Source organism: Hesperophylax consimilis, chromosome 6 (assembly GCF_061612785.1).
Source record: "Hesperophylax consimilis isolate HC1 chromosome 6, BYU_Hcon_1.0, whole genome shotgun sequence".
Lineage (NCBI taxonomy): Eukaryota > Metazoa > Arthropoda > Insecta > Trichoptera > Limnephilidae > Hesperophylax > Hesperophylax consimilis.
In genome coordinates, this window is record NC_142841.1 from 6558566 (window position 1) to 6575995 (window position 17430).

At 34.0% G+C, this 17430-nt stretch overlaps 1 protein-coding gene and 1 long non-coding RNA gene across 2 annotated transcripts in view; one reads left to right on the forward strand and one right to left on the reverse strand.

Moving 5' to 3' along the window:
- The window catches only part of LOC149422897 (uncharacterized), a 68917-nt gene that overhangs the window by 13894 nt on the left and 37593 nt on the right, over positions 1 to 17430 (reverse strand). The window lies entirely within an intron of this gene.
- LOC149422898 (uncharacterized) lies at positions 44 to 2091 on the forward strand. Its single transcript, XR_016302292.1, has 3 exons — positions 44 to 307; positions 1577 to 1662; positions 1988 to 2091. It is a non-coding gene; the product is annotated as an uncharacterized LOC149422898 (long non-coding RNA).

The following is a 17430-nucleotide window of genomic DNA, read 5'->3' on the forward strand; positions in this document are numbered from 1 at the left end:
TATTAATGTATTCATAAGAATTAATTAAAATAAAAACACTCGCGAAAATCCAATTTCTGGCCAGATACACGAAAAACGACCGCCAGTACTTCAAAACTCTCTATTGTGCGTAGTATATTTGTGTGCGGGTTGACAAGGAGTTACTACGTATTGATTCAGACGCCGCGAAAGTTCCGGCCTGTAAGGTCGTGTCACCCGGCCGGTCGCTCCGGTCATTTCTTTTACGTATTTTTTTATTTAATCAAACAATTACTTTGCAATCTATTAGTGAAATTTTCTGTTTTTTATAATTTAACTTCTTCCTCAAGTGAGTAAAGGTTTTTTATATAAATAATAAATATAAATATAAATAATAACCAATACAAAAGAATACATTGTTAAATGCGTAAATGTGTAGGCACTTGAGAAAAAAGATGACACTAAAGTATTGACGTTATGTTATTATGTATCATTTCTAGCCCAAGTAGACTTTTTTACTATTAATCTTTTTTTTCACGCGACGCGGCTGTCTGTCCGGTTGTCACAACCAGCGGCACAGAATGTTATAGAGTGCCCCTTCACTAGAATCGTTTTCCTAGTTTTATTTATTTACGCCCTACTGGGCTTTTACATTAATTTCTAATTATACAGTCATGTTAGTTGTAACAATGGAATATCTAATAAATTATGGTAAAATAAAAGGAGTTTTTTTACTAAGGAGTGGTATTCTCTTATATTTCAATAAAGTGTTTGTGAAGAGTTCGTTTCATTACTAATACTCCAGGGCAATTACCGATTCGCGATCGTAATTATTCCGGTAGTCCCAATTTTTTTATATGTTTTATAAACTGGTCCCCTGATGTAAAATCTGAGTTTCCGACCTTGGCACACCTGTGCTCGCGCCGCCATTTTGAAAAAAACCGGCCGAAATCGCTCCAAAATCTAGTTTTTCCAAAATATCTCATTCCCAATGCAAATTTCGGCTAAATTAGCTAAACAATTAAAGTAGAACATAAAATTACTTACTACTTTTGTGTAAACAATTTTCTTCAATCTCTAATAGGTACCGAGGTAGAAAGTCGTAAAGGTGCGTATATTTTTGAAAAAAACAAGTTTTTTGCGCGACTAGCTTTTGTTTTTTGTAAATATCTCGTTTCCAGTACAATTTTGTGAAAAAATTATTGATACTAATTTTGTAGAAAATAAAATTTCATAAAATAAATAGGTATTTAATTTATGTGTTTTAACTCTAATATGTATCCAAGCTCTTATCCACCAAAACCAGTTAAATTACACAACAACAAATTTTTGAAATTCGAAAGTTTTTTTTCCATAAAACAAAAACTCTACATCGAAAGTTTTTCTCCATACAGACAATTAGACATATGTCACCTATAAAGTACCTAAAGTCATTCGAATATTAAAAAGAGTCATTAATCTTTTAAGTTTAGATTGTTAGATCATTTGTTGTAGATAGAATTGTGCAATTATCTCCCCAAGTTACTGCACTTACTTACGTTGAAATGATTTTCAAAGTTAAGGTAAAATTGAACCAATTTATAATAAATCTCTTGGCTAATATATACTTACGTTTCAGTTAAATATGGGAAAACAGAAGACAAAAGAAGTTTTATCCCGAACAAAATTACGGCACCAAGGAAAATGTTTAACGGAATGGAGAAGGTACTACATACACACATAAAAATAGATCTTTGGGATACGTTTTTTACAGAACATAATTGTACAATGTCAGCTTAAATAATTTTATATATGTAGATATATACATATATACGCAGTCGATAAACTTCTGAGCATATTGAATTTGGAATATAAGAAGTAAATTAATTTTGATTTCCGGTGACATATTTTTATTTTTACCGAAATGCATTTTTTACACCAAATAAGCTCAGGAATTGTTAGTGAAAGTTTGTCGGGCATGTCTTAATACATCTCTAAATAATTAGGGAATAGAGACAGTATAAATAATTAACAATATTTCTCATTTTAGGAAAAATTCCGCAAGACTTCATCCAGATAATATTGCAAATAATAAAGAAAATACGAGTATTGTGTTAAACACTATACCGACACTCAACATGGTAATTTTTTCACAATTTCTGTAAATATAAAGTAAATAATATTAATTTTATATGATTAAATAAGCGCTCTAAAAAAATTAACAAAAACTGACATTATTTTTCAGTACGGACCAGAGATGAATGAACCTGAAAAGTTTTCACTATTTGCTGGCTCTAGTTCTTATGACACTAACGTGCATGCCGTTTCCAGCGCCTTATAGCTAGGTCTGACGCAGGCATGACGATTGTTGTCAACTGATATGTTCTCACAACAATAATTGTTGAAGAAAAATAAAATTAAGGAATGAAATTTAAAACACTTTACCTCTGTTTCAATTTTTGGCCTGGTTTTGGTGGATTAGAGCTTGGATACGTATTAGAATTAAAACACATAAATTATATACCTATTTATTTTATAAAATTTTATTTTCTACAAAATTAATATCAATAATTTTTACACAAAATTGTACTGGAAACGAGATATTTACAAAAAATCAAAGCTAGTCGCGCAAAAAACTTGTTTTTTTCAAAAATATACGCACCTTTACGACTTTCTACCTCGGTACCTATTAGAGATTGAAGAAAATTGTTTTCACAAAAGTTGTAGGTAATTTTATGTTTTACTTTAATTATCTAGCTAATTTAGCCAAAATTTGCATTGAGAATGAGATATTTTGGAAAAACTAGATTTTGGCGCGATTACAGCCGGTTTTTTTTAAATGGTGGCGCGAGCACAGGTGCGCCATGGTCGGAAATTCAGATTATACATCATGGGATCAGTTTATAAAACATATAAAAAAATTGGGACTACCGGAATAATTACGATCGCAACCCCCTTTTTGGCGCTATGTGTACTGGCCTATAATACGGAATCCCCAAATATATCGACAACATTCTCACATTTATAACCCAGATAACATGTAGGTACGTTTATCATCAACAAATCAATACAAAAACCGACCAATATCATATAACAACAAAGGCAAAGGCATATGGCAACAAAGAAAAAAAGAACAGGTATCCGCTAGTAAGCAGGGTGAAAAAAATCAAAGGCAGAATAAAGAACACAGAAAAAATGTGCAATTAATGCTTGCTTCTAGACTCAGCAATATACCACCTCTATCTATATTACAGCAGGTAATTTATACACTTGTATATACCCGTCTATACGTACTTATACGCTCGGGTGTATAATTCCAAAATTTGATTGAAAAGTGAATTAACATAATGTTTCTAATATTGTTTTTATTTAATCACGAAAATACTTAATATATCAATAATCCGATGCCGAAAGGACCGATTTCACCGGAGAAAAATTCTGAGCAAGTAATAACTGATTTAAACATATAATTTTATTATGAACGTATTGAAGTCGTAAAAAATTTTCAAATACATATTTCCCATACATATTGTTTTCAATTATATATCCGTAATAGAAATTTTAAACCGTTAAATATTTATGTTATAAACAGAAAGCCTACCTCAAACATTAACGAATTCTTAATGTATCATGAATCTATTTTAAATAACTGTACAGATGATACCCTTATCTTTGGTGATTTCAACATTGACATTCTTCAAAAAAATAATACATCTCTTAAATACATCAACACGCTAGACTCATACAACTGTTTCATATGTAACACATCCTATCCTACACGAGTAACAGATACCTCTACTTCTCTAATAGACCATATCATCTCAAACAGACAAAATATTTCCTCAACTACTGCAAATATAGATGCCTACCTAAGTGATCATAACATTTTGATATTAGATTACCAAAACAGCTTGAAACATCACACTAATAATAGAATACATTCTTTTTCAAACAACACCAAAACCGATAAAAACATGTTAAAAACATATGTAGAATCCCACAACTTTCCACACGAAACCACCAGTAATGCCAATGAAATCTGTAATAATTTTAATGAATACATCAAAACAGCAATAAAATCATCCCAACATAAATCTGAGTTACGCATAGGAGACCAACGGAGGGGTAATACTCCATGGTTTGATGCAAAATTAAATGCACTTATCAAACAGCGCAACAATGCGTTTAAAATCTGGAAAAAAAATCAGTAAAGTGATATATTCACAGCACTGAGAAATAAAACAAGAAATCAAGTTACCAACTATAGAAGATATGCTAAAACCAAATACTACACGACTATATTTAAAGAAAACCTGCGTAATCCGCGACAGACATGGAAAATAATAAATGCAATTCTAACAAATAGCTCGACACCCCAGAAAGATGAAATTGAATGTCTTCTCATTAAGAATGAAGAAATAACATGCCCAACACAGATAGCTTCAACTTTTAACAACTTCTTTATATCAGTTGGGGAAAACTTAGCAGCTACAATTGCATCATATCCAGATGATTCTATCACTATAAACACGGATCAAAAAGCAATCCAGTCCTTATACATGGCCAAAACAAATAAAACAGAAGTTCTCAGTATCATCTCTCAACTAAAGTCTAATGCATCTCCAGGTTTAGATGGAATTACACCAGTGTACCTGAACTTTTGCAAAGATATATTAGCTGACCACCTTGTTTTTCTTATTAATCAATCCCTGAATAGTGGAATCTTCCCAGATCAACTAAAGATAGCAAAAATAATTCCGATTTACAAAGATGATTGCAAAAAAATCCTTCTAATTACCGTCCTATATCCATCCTCTTTGTCGTCTCTAAAGTTTTTGAAAAGGTTATTAAGCTTAGGCTCACTAAATATCTCCTATCAAACAATTTACTCGCATCCCAACAGTATGGATTCAGAAACCAATCTAACACAAAATGTGCTGCCTTCGATTTTGTATACGCCCTCCAAAAGCATATAGACCAGGGTAAGCATGCTGCAGGCTTATTTATAGATTTAAAAAAGGCTTTCGATACGGTTGACCATGGGATACTACTAAAGAAGCTAGAACACCTAGGCATAGTAGGCACTCCCCTGAAATTACTGTGTAGCTACCTCTCTAACCGACACTGTCAGACCTTTGTTGGAAAGGGGACAAGCAGCATGGGAACGATAAAATGTGGCGTGCCTCAGGGCTCCGTACTTGGACCATTACTATTTTTAATATATATATAAATGATATTGCTAAATGGGGACTTAAGGGTACAATACAACTCTATGCAGATGATACAGTGATTCTTTATCACAATAATGATTTAAACGAACTTGAAAAGGAAATGGAAAGTGATGTAGCTTGCCTGGCAAACTGGCTGCGATTAAACAAACTTAGCCTAAAGATAAAAAAAAACACATTACATACTGTTTGCAAATAAAAAAATGTATGTCTTAATATAAGTCTTGATAATAACCGCCTTGAAAGGGCTGATGTTACAAAATATCTTGGCCTTTTCATTGATTCACAACTCACATGGAATCACCAATTTAAACATGTTCTATCCAAAATTACTCATATAACTGGTGTTTTATATAGACTTCGCGGGTTACTTCCTCCCTCTCTATTAAAATCGATTTACCATGCTATGATTCACTCACATCTAATATATCTCGCCGGAATCTGGGGATTTGCTACAAAAAAAAATGATTTCAGAAGTCCAAGTCGTCCAAAATAGAGCCCTGCGAAATATTTTCAGTTTACCTTGGGACACACATGTCAAAGACATCTACAGAAACACCCAAATACTTCATTTTAATACCATTCCCACTTTTGAAATAACGAAAACTATATTAAGTAATTCAACACTCGGCACATTCCAACACTACACTCTATTACAATTACGACGTACACCAACACAACACAAGAAATCACAACAAACTACATATACCAAAAATCAAATCAACAAAATATGGACTAAGATCCCTGGAATACATAGCTCACACAAAATATAATCAACTACCCAACGAGATCAAATGTGCAAGTCAATGTAAAAAGACCCAAACTAACATGCTCAAACTTCATCTTATTAATGACTATCTGAAATAATAATGTTGTGTATGTCCCATCATATGTCCATTTAATACATACAGCTATATGTTTCATGTAATGCGTATCATTCCCGCAATGAGTTTATTAACTCCTGGGAGTACAATGCTTTATATAATATACTATATTCTGTATTGTATACTTTTAATAAAAAAAATTAAAAAAAAAAAAAAAAATTGACGTAAATAAAGTAAAAGTTTTGTTTACACAGGAAGAGAAGAAACCCGTTATTCTGGAAGGAAGGAAAATAGAAGACATATTTTTTCTTTAACTGTATTAAATAGAATTTCGCAGCACGACTCTTTTTATGATTGTAATTATCTAACTTAGAGATAGTTGAGCGTATACTTCGAGATGACAAGTTCTGGGAAGAAAAAATGCTTATTAAATTAACTAATTTTTAAATGGATTGCATTCTTGTCGAGCTTATCGATCCTGGAGTCACAAGGTCTATGAATGTTCGTGATCCTCCACATATCTTAGATATTGTATGTAAAGAACGTCAATTTGGAAATCGTCGTTTAGATTTCGACGAAATGCTATTTATTGAATAATTATTTTAGTTTTTTATATAAAATTATTTTTACTATTTCTAACTTATATTATAATAAATGATGGCCTTTATACAAAAAAAGTTGCATCTTATGCTTTTTACATTACATAATTATTTGTTTTATGTAACTTTTTGTAAACGATAATAATAAATATTGAAAATGACTGATATTTTATTTATCTTGTCAATATATTCAGATATAATTATGATCAGATATTATGAAAATGATTCGTGATTGAATACCGTATTGCTTTGACATCTGTCAATGAAGAACACGTCGGTTACGAGTCATAAGTTACTGCCTACCGTCTAGCAGTATGGTTACAGAAATCTGATAAGAATCATAAAATCATGAGCTCCTTCTGCAATAGGTAACGTTTCTATCGAAATTTGCCTAAAACATGCACATTCAACTTAATATTACTATTCACATAGTTTGAAAGACGCCCATTATTAAGCATTTCATGTTCAAACCTTACTCATGGGTACCATCTAGTGGATTTCATCGCTGCTCTGACTTCGAACAGTTCGTGGTGTCGGGTCTTCCCCATTGCAACGTACTTCATTCCTCTGAACCCCGAAATATTATAATATTTAATTCGAGCGGAGCGCGTGTGAAACTAATTTGCTCCGCCCACTTAAATCGCGTTCACGCCCATAACTGATATTTTTTTAGGATCTTATTTCGTCTTAAAGCTAAATCACTATTTTGATTAATCTTTATAACGAATTGGTGTACATTATGAATACCAAAAATATGCTTTAGATAAATTGAAGGTTTTCCTATCGCTTCGCTTGATTAGAAAACAAATAAAAAATAAATAACTCAATAAAAAATATAAATGTAAACTTCTAAAAATTTTTTTTTTCAATAGAAATGTGTGAACGCGTAAAGGAAAAAAACTTTTAAAAAATACCGTATTATAGCTAAGATTATTTGTGACAGTTTCAGTCGATTGAATTTTTTGCGTTCTTATAAAATTATTTACAAAATAAATGAAAACCAATTTTGTGCTGGAAATCCAACGTTTCTAAACTCCGTTAGTCAAGTGATTTAAATGCCTATTACCTACAATATAAGGTATACCCAGAATATATACATTTTTGGCTTGTAGCTTCCTCGTAACGTCTTCTCTTAATGTTGTTCTTTTTATTGTATATTATTGTAATATTATTGTATATATTTTATGGGATGTGTGGGATTGCACAAACCTCCCCGCATTCCGGAATAAACTAGTTATTATTATTTGAATTTACGAATGTCCTGCGACGAAATACTATTATTTGTCGAATTGAAACATTACGACTACTCCCACGCCAAATGTGACAACTATTTATTATTCATGTCCTTGACTGACAAACTGAGCGAATTCGTGTAGTAAATAATGCGGAAAATCTTTCAAGTGGTTTGACGAATCTTATTACATGCCCACGTTTTGTCCGTGCTTCAAGTAGGCTTCACTTCGAATATTGGCTGTGCATAAACTTGAAGGTCATTCTGAAGGTCAATGCCAAACCAATTAGCTAATAATTTATACCAACATTAAGTTAGAACCGATCCAAAATGTTACTATTCTTTATTAGTTACTGCACGACAGTCTTATTCAGAGATAAATTACAATCAATTAAAATTATTAAAACTCCCAGAAGAAGACTTATTTCCGACTTTACTTTTATCTTTAAAATTGTTAATGGTATTATAGATAGCCCTGATTTACTTAGCAAAATTACCTTCCATGTATCAATAAGAGATACTCGATCCAAAACTATTTTTAATTGCATCAGTAATGTCAGGACTGAGTCATTTATTTGTAACTAGTGTACCCCGCAATGCTTCGCTATTGCTAATGTCTTTCTTGGCATCACCGACTTCTTCCATCATTCACTACTATATACCACAATGTTACTGTTAAAAAACTACATTAAATTGACTTTAATTCGACTCCGTGTCTCATTCCGGTGCAAAGACATTACGTTAAGTATTCCTCGGGCGTCCCCGACTTCTTCTACCATTCAAACCAATCTCTAAACACTCCTGGCACTAATAAACACTCCTGGCACTAATAAACACTCCTGGCACTAATAAACACTCCTGGCACTAATAAACACTCCTGGCACTAATAAACACTCCTGGCACTAATAAACACTCCTGGCACTAATAAACACTCCTGGCACTAATAAACACTCCTGGCACTAATAAACACTCCTGGCACTAATAAACACTCCTGGCACTAATAAACACTCCTGGCACTAATAAACACTCCTGGCACTAATAAACACTCCTGGCACTAATAAACACTCCTGGCACTAATAAACACTCCTGGCACTAATAAACACTCCTGGCACTAATAAACACTCCTGGCACTAATAAACACTCCTGGCACTAATAAACACTCCTGGCACTAATAAACACTCCTGGCACTAATAAACACTCCTGGCACTAATAAACACTCCTGGCACTAATAAACACTCCTGGCACTAATAAACACTCCTGGCACTAATAAACACTCCTGGCACTAATAAACACTCCTGGCACTAATAAACACTCCTGGCACTAATAAACACTCCTGGCACTAATAAACACTCCTGGCACTAATAAACACTCCTGGCACTAATAAACACTCCTGGCACTAATAAACACTCCTGGCACTAATAAACACTCCTGGCACTAATAAACACTCCTGGCACTAATAAACACTCCTGGCACTAATAAACACTCCTGGCACTAATAAACACTCCTGGCACTAATAAACACTCCTGGCACTAATAAACACTCCTGGCACTAATAAACACTCCTGGCACTAATAAACACTCCTGGCACTAATAAACACTCCTGGCACTAATAAACACTCCTGGCACTAATAAACACTCCTGGCACTAATAAACACTCCTGGCACTAATAAACACTCCTGGCACTAATAAACACTCCTGGCACTAATAAACACTCCTGGCACTAATAAACACTCCTGGCACTAATAAACACTCCTGGCACTAATAAACACTCCTGGCACTAATAAACACTCCTGGCACTAATAAACACTCCTGGCACTAATAAACACTCCTGGCACTAATAAACACTCCTGGCACTAATAAACACTCCTGGCACTAATAAACACTCCTGGCACTAATAAACACTCCTGGCACTAATAAACACTCCTGGCACTAATAAAAACAAACTTTGAAATTTTCAACGATATCGGTGAAGAACTTTCGGAGATTTTAGATTTTGGAACAAACGAACATTAACATTTTTATTTAAATATTATATCTGTACTAGCTGTACCCCGCCACGCGTTGCTATGGCTCAGTATGTCTGTGCAGATAGAGAAACAATAGCGCGTTTTTCTTTTACATCCAATAGATGTTGGCGCTGTTTTTCAAAAAACATCTTTTTACCTGTCACAGATGACATCTTTATAATTTAGATGTCATCTGTGACAGGTGTATATAAAAACACAAAAACACGCGAATTCGAATCCAAAGTTGTGTCAAAATTTCAAAGCAATCGGTGAAGAACTTTCGGAGATTTAAGATTTTTAACAAACGAAATTTTTTATTTATATACGTAATATGCATAGACATATGAATATTAGTAGACATGCCCTAAGTGATTAAAAGCGTATTATCCCCACTCCCCATACCGGTTCCATTGGAGCCGGCTGTGCTCGCGTATGGCCTCAAGTGAAATTTGAAAACGTGACGTCATCATTCTTGTGCGAACTATGGTCGAGGCATCATCGGTTCATTTTACGAAATAACACGGCAAAATGTTGACTTGTGCTATGAAAACTTGTAAAAATAGATGTGAAAAAGAGAATAAACCCAAATGTCGTATTACATTCCATATATAAGCATTATTTTACTTTATTTTAAGCATATTCACATCGTATACTATGGATCAGTTATAGAAACATATACTATCACATCGAGAAACGTCTGGACGCGAAACACAAAGCTGGTTGGTTGTTGGGAAGTAAATTATGAACATTTATAAAAGTGTCTTAACTAAATACTTAAACGAAATATTCGACTCTGAAAATAGAACCGAATTTTTTTGCCGAATTTGGACTTCGCAAATTTGTTCATAACGTGGCGAGTAATTTGCGCTCCCATGTAAAAATGTCTATTCATTCAAAAGCAGATTTTACTTAAGAAGTAAATGGTGATATTATAATGCGAGATGCCTATTTACTGTCAGATTGATTTATTGACGAATCACAGTCAGCTTCACTCCCTTCGTTCTTCAACAGTTGATTTTACCCCTAGCCATTATCTTCTCGTCTATTAATTCCTATGTCTGTGGTAATATGTAATAATATATAGTAAAATACATACTTGTTTCTAGATTACATGAAGTTAGCAATACTTTCACAGAAATGGTAGAGGTCTTGAACTGCATGGAATTTAAATATGATTTAAGATTTTCACGGCAAAAAGTATTTTTGTTATTTGTTTTTGGGGTGTTATGCCGTGTTGCGCTAACTCCGACTAACTAACTCAAACTAAGACTAACTAACTAACTCAAACTCCGACTAACTAACTCGGTAACTAGCTAACTCAAATAAACATGCATGGAATTTAGTTATAAGAAGGCTATAACAACATATCTCAAAAATAAATATTAATGTTAACTTTTAATTGTTTTATAAAACCCTTCCACACACGTATCCACAAATGATCATCTAGTCAATCCACATTGTGCAAGTGCATTATATAAGCATAATAAATACAAAACAATACAAGAACAACACGTCAACTCACAAAAGATCAAATGTGAAAATAAATTAACCGACTACAGATATTTTCATATCAGAGGGTTCGGCTCGGTAGAACTTCTAACTGGACCTATAAATCTAATATATATAATAATAAATATTTAAAAAATCTATCGTAATCCTGCATTTATTTAAAATGACTGATTTTTGCATTTTTATATATAAATTCTTAGACAGATCTAATACGCCTAAATTTTGAATGAGAGAGCTAGGTATAATGCAAGTAGCCGAAATAATAAATGGTAATATTTTTATAGTCTGAGAATGCCAAATTCTTTTGAATTTCAATTTTATACTTTTCAATGTCCAAAATTATTATTTTGCATTATTTGTTCTACTCGTATTTTATAATTTATTTACCTTTTTTTATAATTATTATAATACCTATATACAAATACATAATTCATAACATAGTTGCGTGTTTATAGTGCGTTTCTAATATTGACATCATTCATCTAAGGCTTAGATTCTAAGGTTTCTACATAGGTATGTGTACATCATTTTAAAGAGCGCACATTTGAAAGTATAGGGTTTTCCAATAAGAGGTGTTATTTTGATATTCAATCGTAAAAGATCAATGGTTTCGTTGCTTGTGTGGCACGTAGCGCCGTCTTGTTGAAAGTAAACGTTGTCCAAATTAATACCATCCAATTCCGGCCATAAAAAATCATTAATCATGTCTCGATAGCGCAATCCATTCACCTTAACTGTTGCTCGTTCAAGATAGAAAGGCTTTTCAACAATAACTCTTGGGTTTTCCGAGCCCCAGATTCGACAATTTTGCTTGTTGACGAAGCCACCGAGGTGGAAATGGGCCTCATCACTCAAGATGATTTGCATTCTATTCACTCAAGTGAATTTTAATAATTTCAATGCGTTGTTGAAGCGTTTATCGTTCCATTTTTATTAATGGCGTAGTTTCTACTTATCAAATGTCAAAAAATGACAGCTTCAAAAGTAACATTCACCGAAATAGCGGGCTATTAAAAATAACACCTCTTATTGGAAAACCCTGTATTTGTCGTTCGAACTGGTTTGGAACACCCGTTCGCTCCTCTAACCCCACCGTAGTTCTACGATACATTCTGAACCAAATGACGCCCCTTGTTCAAACCAGTAGACGCATAGGTAGGTGATCACTGTAATCAATAATATTCGGATGATTTGTATTTTTGTGTAGCGCCGTTTTGGTGAAAAATAATCTCAAGGGCGATGTGTTAGGGCTGTTAGGTGTTAGGTATTATCAAAGCCTTGGCGCCTGCTCTAATTGCGCCCGCATAGGGCCGGCCCTGAATACAGCACTCCACTACACAAGCAAGAATCCCTTTTTTGTTTCTTTGTTTGTTATGTTGTTCAAAGAGAACTGCTCCCGACCGTCTGGAGCCAGTGAGACTATGGCATCCCCAATTGGGATATGTTGTGAGGCTGAAGGTAATTGGAATGGGAAAGAGATGAGAAAGAGGAATATGGAGAAGTACGTGGCTATTCAGATCTGATCACCAAACACGGCTAAAGCCATTTCAAGCAACGTTTCAATTCTTAATAGCGGTCTTACACCAGGGCGAAACTGAGAGTATCTTCCAACGTGCCACAAATATACTAAATATTATTTTTAATAGATAAATTGTGTAATAACACAATTTTAAAAATTCAAATTTACTCGCGCGCGCCGGAATTTGAACCCGCGACCTACGAGAGTCTTACCCTTACCACAGAGGCCGTCAAGCCAAATTTTGTCCAAATGCCGCAATATAATATTTTACCCGGGTTACGAATAACCTGACAATAGTTGAAAATCCTACTACCACTACAGTACGCGGAAAATATTGCTTGTGTTGTAATGGAGGACTTAGCCAGCTGAGGAATTGAACTCACTACGCCTGGGTGGGACCCAAAGGCGAAGTCAACTCATTTAAATAGCTACTAATTATCGTCACTAGACCACAAATGAAAATTCGTAAGCACCAGCGCCCTTGAGGTGATTTTGCACAGGAACGGCGCTATACAAGTCATCCAATTATTATTATTATTATTATGCACGCAATTTTCATGCAATTTTACGAGTGCAATAATTTAACTGGACTTTCCATTTGTTGCACAAGATGGCCCAGTATTAAACGGAAACAAGTCCGAAAAACCATAAATTACGATAAGGGTAGGTATCAGTGGCGGCTCGTGACTTTTGTGTGCGTTTTGAATTTTAATATTTAAAAAATGGCATTATTGATGTCTGAAAAAATGGCATTATTGATATTTTTTATAAGAATATTTTCAGGAAATCGGTACAGCGCACTGCCAAACTGAAATTTTCTGAAAATCTTCATACAAAAAACGTATTTTCTAAAAAATACAAAAATTTTCTGTGTTAAATAAACATCTTCAATAATGTCAAATCATTCGAATTAGCACTCTATCACATTCAAAAGTCACGAGCCGCCACTGATGGGTATCCCAGATTTGGTCCCATAATATTTCATCAAAATGAAAATTCAACAAACATTTAAAAAGTGATATAGAGTCATCAAAAGTGATTAAACAAAAACTATTTTTAATAGTTACCCATGTAACCTATTTAACCAAGTTTTTGTTACATAACTTTTCACGACTTTATATCACTTTTTGTAGGTGTGTTGAATTGTCATTTTGATGAGATACCCGGTCACCCCCAGTTTTAAACAGCAACAAAATCAACAACAATGTTTGACTCCTTAAGAATCGAAAAATTTGTTTGAAAAATTCAAATATTTAGATGTTCCTACCCAGTTTTATATAAATTTATTTCGAATTGTTTTCATTCAAAACTGACTATTATGTCCGTGCATAACATTAAAATATAGAAATTTCAGCAAAAACTGTTGAAATTTAACATTTTTGCATTCATATCTAAACATGCTCAAAAACAAAATATTGATTATCTCAAAACAACAGATTTGGACTTGTTGCCGTTTAATACTGGACCATAGACAAGCGCGAAAGAAACAGGAATAATTTAAGTTCTTAATTTAACAATTACCGTGAAGAATGAATTATTTATCATGCATTTGGCTTCGAAAAATGAATGTTGCCAGTGTTGAAGTTGTTTCTGCAAGAAAAATAATAATACTAATACCTGCATAGGTATAATAATAAAAGTTACTACCTACCTGCATCACGCTGGCCATGGCGTATAAACTTCATGCCATGCATTCTTGAGGAGTAATTTAATACATTATTATTCCTAAAAGCACACATTCCACTTGTGTATGAAGGAAAATAATATAGCTAAAAAAGTCTTTCCGACTTGGTATAAAATTAGCGAACACCACAGACATAGGAATTAATAGACGAGAAGATAATGGCGAGGGGTAAAATCAACTGTTGAAGAACGAAGGGAGTAAGGCTGACTGTGATTCGTCAATAAATCAATCTGACAGTAAATAGGCATCTCGCATTATAATATCACCATTTAGTTCTTAAAAGTAAAATCTGCTTTTGAATGAATAGACATTTCTACATGGGAGCGCAAATTACTCGCCACGTTATGAACTAATTTGCGAAGTCCAAATTCGGCAAAGTAAGGCAGCTTCTATTTTCAGAGTCGTAGTTAGTTTCAGAGTATTTAGTTAAGACACTTTTACAAATGTCTCATAATTTACTTACCCCAGTAAACAACGATGAGCACACTTGAGAATCGCTACATTGTGATGTGATAGTATATGTTTCTAAAACTGATCCATATAATACGGTGTGAATAAGCTTAAAATAAAGTAAAATAATGCTTACTTATGGAATGTAATACGACAATTGGGTTTATTCTCTTTTTCACATCTATTTTTACAAGTTTTCATATCACAAGTCAAATTTTGCCGTGTTATTTCGTAAAATGAACCGATGATGCCTCGACCATAGTTCGCACAAGAATGATGACGTCACGTTTTCAAATTTCACTTGAGGCCATATGCGAGCCCAGCCGGCTCAATGGAACCGGTATGGGGAGTGGGGATAATACGCTTTTAATCACTTAGGGCAGGTCTACTAATATTCATATGTCTATGGCGAACACGTTCCGCCGCCAGCTGTTTAAAATCTAGGTTCGTATAGTTCGCAATGGCTCTTGGGTACTGTAAGTAGGTACCGGACTCACTTTAAAACCTCCGAGGAGACGTCGAAACGATAAAATAATGTCGATTTGAAAGTATTATTACTCTGTATCCACTGGAGCGATTGTTGGCATGGTGTGGCAAATTTGTGAAAACCTTTTGAGCGATCGCCCATGATAAACGGCGAAATCTATTACATATTCACAGTTCACATGTTTCCATATTAATATTTTGAGGAATGATATTAATTAAATATGGTGAATTAATATATATTATTTTTAATGTTTTAAGGACTAGTTGTTTTGACTAATACGAAAATCAAGGCACTGACAATACATAACACCTGCCATAACCTAACACCGAGGTTTTTTTTCACAAAAACGGCGCTATACAAACTCAAATAATCCGAATATTATTGATTACAGTGTTAACTGATCACCTACCGAGGGGAGTACTTTTTTGACAGGGGGCGTCAAAATTTTACTCGCGCCGTTTCATTCAGGGCCGGCCCAATAGTACATTTTTGGTACTAAAATATACATAAAAGTTTTTTTTTCATGTAGGTAGTGTAGGTACATACAATTAACCACTCCCAGACTCCAATCCTTGGTAAAGTCTAAGTGGACTCAAATCCACTGTAACAGTCATTTGCTTCTATAATTTTTCGAACAGTTTCCTTATATATATATTTATCTAAGATATTCGCCAGTTATTTACTAAGACAAGCTCGTGCCACACACGGAAAAACAACCTGCGGGGGGCTCAACAACATCACCCGATTTTCATCCAACCTTGGATGCGTGCTTCCTTAAACAGGACTACATTCGCTCAACGCAGGTTATACATACAGGGTGTTAAGGGACGTACTTGATTTATTTTAACCAGTGATTCCTGACATTATTTGGAGTAAAAAAATTAAATGAAATTTTGGAATCCGATGATTTTTTTATGCTTTCGTTTTCAAAAATTTAATTTTGGAATCCAAGTAAAAAAATAAATTCTTCCACATGTCACTGGTCACTCAGTCTACTAACCTACTAACCCCTCAGCTCTGATCCTAACTGGCCAATGCCTACTGATTTTTTAAAGAAAAACCATCATAAATGATCTTTTATAGACGTGGAGGCGAAAAGACGATGGTAGCCCAGGGCACAACGTGTATAGAAAACCAACTCATACGAATTGGTATCTGCACCACGAATCGCATCACCAACCAGCCCAAAAAAAGAACTTATAGCATCCCTTAGCCGCCAATAGGGTTTTTTCAATGTTTTGCTTTATATTTCGAAAAGAAATATTTGGCGGCGCCGTGCAACGTTGGTGACAGCCGTATTACCAGACATTGGTGTTTCAATGTCATAATGACGTTATAGCATGTTGAAACCGATTCGGAATGAGCGGTTTTTCAAATCAATGAAATATTAAAAATCATACATTTTAGTACAATGATCAGAAATAGAAAAATAAACTTTAAATATTCCACATACTTTTAACGGTAGGTACTCACAGTTAGTGATAATACCCCATTATACAAAGAAAATACATAAACCTCGCATAAAACGACGACTACCTAGGTATTAAGTAAACTTATTATTATTACTTACTAATTCTACGACTTTATTTTAAATTAATGACCCCATTTGACCCCTATCAAAACAAGCACAAATACACAACAGCACTGCATTAAAATGATTGGGTTCCTTGATTTTTGTGTTATTGTTTTCTATTCATCACGGATGAGGCACCCACCTAACTAGAACCCTAGGAGAGTCATGCATATAAACGCAACCTGCATAGGTTATACTCATTAAACTGGACTATTAAAATAATTGCCTTGTTTGTTCAGCTCTTTCAAGAACATTTTGGAATTGAGTGATTGTATGGACGCAAAAAATATTCGGGAAGTCTCATTTGATGATGTCCTGTTGATCAGGACATTGCTGGACCAGACAAAGGTCATACGTCATTAGTCATTAATCATTATAATAAAA